The sequence below is a fragment of the Geospiza fortis genome, unplaced genomic scaffold (genome assembly GCF_000277835.1).
Source record: "Geospiza fortis unplaced genomic scaffold, GeoFor_1.0 scaffold66, whole genome shotgun sequence".
Lineage (NCBI taxonomy): Eukaryota > Metazoa > Chordata > Aves > Passeriformes > Thraupidae > Geospiza > Geospiza fortis.
Genome location: NW_005054312.1, coordinates 4152021 through 4159996, shown reverse-complemented (window position 1 = coordinate 4159996; position 7976 = coordinate 4152021). Strand labels below are relative to the sequence as shown.

The 7976-nt window shown below is 49.6% G+C and overlaps 1 protein-coding gene across 1 annotated transcript in view; it reads right to left on the bottom strand.

The window, feature by feature from the left end:
• TP53I11 (tumor protein p53 inducible protein 11) overlaps positions 1–136 on the bottom strand; it is a 24382-nt gene extending 24246 nt beyond the window's left edge. The window contains exon 1 of the mRNA XM_005419475.2: positions 10–136. The gene's annotated coding sequence lies outside the window, so the exon portion shown is untranslated. The remainder of the gene's footprint in view (positions 1–9) is intronic.
• Between the last annotated feature and the right edge of the window lie 7840 nt (positions 137–7976).

Here is a 7976-nt window from a genome sequence, read left to right as displayed (position 1 = left end):
CTGGGTTACCTGCGGGCTGCGCTAGGTCACCTGCGGGCTGCGCTGGGTCCTGTGTGCCTTCTGTGCAGGTTACGCCTGGGCCACCTGTGACCGCATCTTGGCGCGTGCGGACAAAGAGCGGCGTCCCGGGGCCGGGTTGCTGCGAGGGAAGGAGGGGCGGGGGCATCCATGGAAATAATCCCATGGGAGAAAGAAAAGGCTCCTGTCCCACCCGGCCCATCGGGGAGCTGCCGGAGGGGGTCCCATCGCTTCATGTCCGACGGGTTGGAGCTACCGAGGGTCGGCAGCGAGACTGTACCGGTCCTTCCCTGCGATACAAGTGGGGCCTCGATCGTGCTGCTCACGACCCCGTGGTTTCGAGGACTGCTTTACGATTCCCTGAGAGGCAAAAAGGAATAAACGTGGGCGCAGGGGAACAGGCACAGTTTTTCCAGGTGGAGTGGAACAGGGGAAGAGCCTGGCTGCAGAGAAAGCTGGAGGGCCAGCTCCCACAGCCAGCCTGGCCAGAGCCTGCCCTGGGGCGAGCCTCACATCGCCGGGTCCCTCTGGGAGGATGCTCGGAGACCAAGTCGGGCGTGCCGGCAATCTAATGTTGCAGTTGTCTCAGAGCCCCTAAGATTGTAACGAGAGAGAATGACAGCGTGGTAAAGGGCATCAGCAGGGGCTATTAGACACAGGGGGGTGGCAAAGGAGATGGCGGCAGCTCTGTCCCTATGCTGATGCAACCCCTTTTTCCAAGGGAGGTTTCTGGTGCGTTCATTTGACCCAGCTCGTTTCACGGGACCAGTTTGAAGGTACAGAGGAGGACGATGCCTGTGTGAGGGAAAGGGAGAGGGAAGTACAGAGAGTGGGATTGCGTGGGAACCTTTGAACTCACTTTAACCCCATGGATAAACCCTAATGGAGAACCGCATCCTCAAACATACAATGTGATGAGGTCATCGCAAACACAAGGGCGTCCTTTGAGAAACTGAAGGCTCATCCACTGGGAACCGGGCTGAAATGTACCATTTCACAGAGGCCAAGAAATGGATCCTTGGGAAACAGAACATTTCTTCAGAGGGAATATCTGACATTTCAGTAGCTGGTTTTGCTGCTTAACAGGGGGGGAAATGCTGATTTTTTTTAATTATTTTTTTTTAATCCAAGTTCTAAAACAACTTCAGCCCTCCCTTGGCACGATTCAAACATTTTACTGTGATAAAGTTCAAAATTTTCAGTGTGATTGTGCCAGAACATGTACAAGAGATGAAATATTATACATACTCCATCTGGGCTTTGTGGCATTGAAATATGATAATGAAATACAAAAGCACACAGAGCAAAATGGGAAAGCACAGCCGAAACAATCACATTTTACATTATTGAGATGAAATAACTATGATATTGTCAAACAAGAAAAGTCAAAATATGTCATGCTGGCTTTTTTTAAAGAGAAATTTGCATTCAAAGAGATCTCTCAAAATTGTTTCAAAGAAGTAATGAGCAGTTTTCTGAGGATAGCTCAGGCTGCTGCATCAGGGTGAGAATTTCAGAAGTAGTAAACATTTATTTTCAATGTTCGTCATTCAAACAATTGTGTCATCTGATGTCACAAGGAACTATGGGGTTATTTCTGGCACATATAAATGTGCTTTTGAAAATAGTACCCTTCGCCAAGATTTGAATTCATAAACAAGAGCCAGAAGCCTTCTGCAGCAACTGCATTGTTTGAGACTGCCTAGATCACCCACCCACCCACCTTTTATTAATTCAGAAGCCTGGTCAAGCCTTTGTCCTCCCTGCTGGGTGTTTCAATGGCAAGACAACTGCCACAGGATGTGCTTTCAGCTCTGCCCCTCTCCCCTCTCTCTTTGATGCTGTTTGCTCAGAGCAGATCGTCACAGCATTAACCCTGGTCTGTGTGACCACATTTGATAAGTAACCTCAGACTCTGAGGCACATTTTTTTCCTGGCTTCCCCAGCAACAGGCAGATGGATGGGTGCAGGCAGATCTCTCCTGACTCCTTGCAGGCAGGCGTGGGGTGCAGCACAGCTCGCAGGGGGGTCAGCGGCTCTCTGCAGCAGGAGGCACTTTTGAGAAGATGTACAAAAGGCAGCAGCTGGTCTGCGGGAGCTTTCACCTGCACCACGCTGCTGCACTACACGGGCCCAGGCAGGCTTTGGTTTCCCTCCCAGCAGCTTTAGTAAGTGCGCAATCAAAGCCTCGCTGAAGCGGCTCTAGCAGGCACCAGTGGCCTGGGGCTGACATTGACGTGCAGCCTTGTTCCGCAGGACCAAGGAAATCAAGTGGCTCAGAGTCACCAGCTCGCTGTGCCCCAGGAGCTTTGCCTGAGGCACTTAATCAGGCAGGAGAGAGGCAAGGATGGAAAACCAGCTCCAAGCAGGACCGGGGGGAAGAAGCAAACCAGAGTGGAGAGGGGAGCAGGGAGAGGGCTGCGTCTGACCCTGGATCCTGCACAATCCAACCAGAGCCTGGTGTTTGAACAAAAGGGGGAAAAAAGTAAAGGAAAAATTCGTGAACTATCTTTAAGGGATGTCCTGTGCTTGATAAGAGTCCGTGGATAGAGACAGTGGCTCACAGAGAGTGGGACACGGAGAGATGGGGGCTCAGAGGCCCCAGGCAGCAGTGGGGAAGGGAAAGGTTGGTCCAGAGTCCCTCCCAAGCAGTGCTCATGAATATCTGCTGGAGGAGCATCTGTAAAGGAGAAGGGTCTAGCAGCCTCCCCCGCTGCGGGGGAGAAAGCCTTTTGTGTAGATCAAAGGCACGGCAGAGCCCTGTTTTCCATAGTCCTGGGCTGGAGAAACACCAGCCTGCATTCTGCGTCTCCAAATAGGACAGTTTGTTAAACATGATGCCTCTGAAATGTGCTAAGGCAGCTACACCAGTAGGATTTGTTATATGCAGTGCTGAACACATTAAAATACATTCTGAGAGGATGCAAGGCAGGCTGGAGCACAGAGATCTGGTTCTGTTAGACTGAGTGTGGAGCAAGCCACTGCAATGCTGATGGGGGAGCATTTGGTTTTTCCTTAGGCAATACTGAGTCTTATTTTTCTTCCAGGTCAGCTGGAACCTTGGAGGGGGCAGATAAAGCCGGTGGGTGGCACTGCCCCCAGCTCTTCCCTAGGGGGCCTGGCTCCTTCTGTCATCTTCTCTGGGAGAGCCAAGTCTGGGAATAACCGTGAGGGGTATGAGTGGGTGTGTCCTGTAGGTAATGCATGGAGAGGCAAGAGAGAGAGAGCAGGCTGCTGTGAGGGGCCAGAGCTGGCAGCAGTGGGGTGGGCTGCCTCCTCAGATACCCTCTCCTGCACCCCAGCAAATGAAGGTGGTCCCTGCCCAAGGGGCTGGAGGCTGGAGCCATCTTCAAGCAAGCCCCCTGCCTGCACAGCACCGGACGGGTGCAGACCTACTTTACTTAGCTCTGTTGCAAGGTGTTGGGTGGGAAGGACTTGGAGAGCACAGCGGGTCCCTCTGAGCCTGGGGAAGGGAGGCAGCAGGCTGGCATAGAGCAGGCAGCTGCCTGCAACTTTGAAACAGCCAAAATAATCAATACCCTGTAATATTGATTATAAATACCTCTGGTTTTTTTTTGTTGGCACTTCTCACAGCTCTGGCCACCTGTGCCCTAGTGTCCTCCAGGTGTGACCCCAGCTCTGCAGGTCCTGCAAGGTAGCATGTTCCATTTGGGCTAGGATCACTTCTCCTGAGAGGAACTAATTCTGCTCCTAGGGCTGGGCTGGGGCATGAAGATGATGACAGGAAACTTTCTTTACCAGGAACAAGACACAAGCTGTTTTCAGAGCAAGGCAGACTTTTTGTGTTGGAAGGGTAGCACAGAGATCTGATGCAGGGTTTGTGTCCCCAGGCTGCTCTTTGAGGGTGCTGCATATTCAGATGGACAGGCTTTCAAGAGAAAAAAGTCTGTTGTGAAAATTGTGTTTTCTGATCTGTGAAAAGTGACAAGGCCTAGAAAGAGGAAAAGTAGGTTCTATATTGGCACAAACTTTTTGCTCTTCTTTCAAGGAAATCTCAAAAACTTGTTTCTGGTCAAGGCATTTTGATTCAGGGCCTGCAAGTGGTTGCATTTGAATCTCTGTCTTTTAAATAATTTTGTGTATACACAATTAAGCAGAAAAATTATCATTGGAATACAAACTTAAAAAACAATATCTGGACATTTTCTCTAAAGCAGAGTAAGACATACTTAATGTCTTTGATGAAATAGCATTTTTTAGGAGGAAAAAAACCCACCAAAACCCCATAACAAACTAAAACACAAAAATTAAAGTGAAAAAGCTACTCCCAGAGTGTCATCTGAAGGAGCCAGAGGGAGCCTTGTGTGTACCCAGTGTCACTGGAAGGGGCTCCAGCTCTTGCACAAGACTCCTGCAGAAGCTTTGCTATCTCAGCAGGTTGGGCACAGACTCCATCCCCTGTAAAAGAAGGTCACATTGGAGCAGAGCAAGATTTTTTTCCCTCTTTTTCAAAATGGCCTCCCACACCATTTTGGCTTGCCACCCTTATTTTTCAGAATTCTGCAATGTTTTTTTGCATATAGCTGCTTTTACCCCCAGCTGCTCACCTCAGCAACTGGGCTCCTCTGAGCATCCATGAGAATCCTCTTTTCAGTCCTTTTATTCTGCGTCTGAGATTGTTTTGTTGTCCCTACAGTATGTTGAGATTGTTGCTGACTTCAATTTTCACCCTTTGGGTTGTCATTTTCTCACACTTGCAAATACTTCCTACAGTTTCCTTTGAGAGATGCTACAGAAAATGTGCTGAGTGGTAAATTTATAAGCTATAAGATCAGGGAGGATGGTTAGACTATGTAGTTCAAGCTCTTCTACCCATGACAGCTTCTTGAGTTTCATAGCCATAACATACTTTGCAGAAGAGCAGTCAGGACTAGCGTTTACCCTAAAGCTGCTTTGCAGTAGTTACCTTCCTGAACACTGGAGGACTAGAGCCTGTGTTGACCCTGTGTCTCAACCCACAGGTCACCTTGCTTTCCCCCACACAGCCTTCCAGAAGGCATATGGCTGGCAGGGGCAAAAGCCATCCTGTTGTGCACATCCTACAGGCAGCACCTTGAAACCAGCAGCAAGTCTGCAGGGTGGGCACAAAAACCTCGTACAACAGGCAGTCGAGTGCCTCTCCCCTTCCAGAAACATGCTGTGATGTTTGATCAGCCTTGTGGGAAAAACATACCTAACTTTGCATTGGGGTTTGCTTGGCATCCATCTCTGGTGACCAGAGGTTTCTTACTGATGGCTTCAAGGACATGGCACATCTGGAAGCAAAGGGTGACACACTCTCCTCAGCAGTGCTGGGCTTGTTGTGGTGATGCCAATACATGGAGCAGTTGTGTTGGCCAATGTATAATTTGAAGCTGTTGCACCTCAAAGTTTCTCGATGTGTTTTTTTGTTTGTTTGTTTGTTTGGTGGTTTTTTGGGTTTTTTTGGTGTGGGGTTTTTTTTTGTTTTTTGTTGGGTTTTGTTTGTTTGTTTGTTTGTTTGTTTGTTTTTTTGCCAGCTATCATCATCCTTAACCCCAGGAGTAGCAGGTTTATGGCTTCTGTATCTAAAGGTCTTACATTCAGTTTTCACAGGGAGCTGCTTTGGAAGCATGCATATTTTACATCTCCTATTAATACATGAGACACCACAGGGTCATCTCCTGGATTAACATTCCGCATTTGTCTCAAGCCTCCCACCCTGGGTAATTTACCTCCCAAACCCTCCTTGGTGCTCAGCAGATGCAAAGCAGCCTGATTTGCTGCAAGAAAAATGAACAAGCCATGTGTGGATATGAGAGAAGTGTGAATCTTGAATGGAGGGAGTTGGGTTTTGAGAGTTGACTGTTAGAGTGTGGCAGCGCTAAGAGTCAGCAGATATCATCCCAGCAGGCTTTGTTGCCTGCTGGCAGTCCCAGGTGCTGTGCCAGTGATAGCAGTGCAGTGATTATACCTGGGATTAGATTTCCACATGACTGCCACTTGTAAATGGTCCATGATTATACCTTGTGCTGTGGTTCTTGTGGTAGTGAGCAGTGCAGACAGGTGAGCAGTGGGCTGTGCTGGGGGGGCTGCAGCTCCTGCCCCTCTATTTCCCTCATGGCCAGAGCCCTGCAGCCACCTCTGGCTCCTGACCCACTGCTGGAGCCCACAATGGCTTTATGGGGACTGTGGCTGCTGCAAGGCAGGAAAAGGAATCTGCCATCCTCTCTCCCCGGTGGGAAATGGCAGCAGGGAGAGGTGTGAGCTGCACTCGGTGGGGGGGGGAGCCTGCAGCCCCTCTGACATCCTTGGCACCTGCTGTGCATTTCCTTGGGGAAAGCAAAGCTGAGGGAGAGCTGCCCACGGGAAAAGAGCTGCCTGTGCTTTGTGCTCAGGTACAGGCAAAGGTGAGACAGATGACACCGGCAAGCTGCCTGTCCTCTGATTGCTGAGAGGAGCCTGTCTCACACCCTACTGAGTGAGTATGCTGGCCAAAAACAGGAGGGATGGAGCAGTGGGAAATGGGAAGAGGGCTATGGAGACCAGTGTTGCAAAAGTGTCAGAACTAATGGGACAAAGTGGGATTTCCCCTAAACCTGGGCACCACACTGGGATCTGGTAATGATCTTGCCCCCATCTGGAAGGCTGTGAATGTTTCTGAGGGGCTGCAACAGTAGAAGCTATAGAAGGAACATGCAGAAACAAAGACAGAACTCCCTCTCAGCTCTGTCCTCTTTGATCTGAGCTGGAAAATTAGTGACTAAGCCTTGTTTGGAGCCCTTTCTTCCAAGGTCAGCTGTGCTGTCAGTTGCAGCCATTGCATTCTCTTACTGCAGAGTGGCTGTGCTGCCATGCCAATGAAACCAGGAGTAAGAAGCTTCTCTCCCTGCCTGGACACCCCCATCCATCTCTCAGCCATTTGCTGCTGAGGGTTTCTAGCAGGGAGGGAAAGCTCAGGTGCCATCTCAGTGGTGGTGTTTTCAAACCACAGAGGTAGGGAAGAGGGGCTGCCAGCAGTCACAAGCCCAAGCTGCACCCAAGGCCAGCCCCAGTGCTCCCCACACCAGTGCCCTGCACACCCAGCAGCCTGTGCCCTTCATCCTGGATACTCCCAGTCCCTTTTCCTCATTAAAGTAAGCTGATTTAGCTAATGATTACAAAATCCTGTGAGAAGGATGGGTAGGTAATCAACATCAGATGTTGGGGTAGGCACTGCAGCAGTTTTCCACAGACAAGTATGAGGCTGCCTGAGCTTTTCCCTTCTGAATTCTTGCTTCTGGTTGTTTGTTGCTTTTCTTTTTTTCTTTTCTCACCTTGTGGACTGAGATTTCCTTGGCTTAATCTCTGACAGAATGTGAGATGCTTCTCCTTTGTGTTAGTTGATTTCCACTGCCAAAGTTCCAGGTCAGAAGGATGGGAGAAAGATGCCTTCTCCTTTCTGAAAGGACATTGTCTCTTTTCACAAAGCAGGGAAGCAAGGTGCTGCTGGGGCCTGGTATGTATGCATAGTGCAGATGGAATGTGTGTTCCCCACTTCCCAACAACAGTTAAGCAGCAATTTACTTTTTAAGATGCAAGGTAAAGACTTCAGAGCTTGTTGGTACAAGGCTGAGAACAAAAGATTGCAAGAAGACTGAACCAAGTGGCGCTGCCAAGCAGAGGCATTTTAAGAAGCTGTCTCTCATTTTGCCAGAGTACTTTTCCCAAAAAGGCAGGACACCAGCCCAGGTCCTGATAACCAGCCCTCCAACGAGTGACCCCACTACAGCCTCCCTGTAATTCTGCATGGCCCCTTTCTGGAACAGCTCCCAGATCTACTAGTTTTCATCTTTTTGCTAAAGAGTAAGTGTATCCGCAGGATCCAGACCAAGTGCATGCCTCATCTTTGAATCCCAGGGTGCTGGTGACTGAGTAGGGGCTCTGTGCCTCCCACTGGGGTTGACAAGGATGGAGGGAAACACCCATGTGCTCTAACT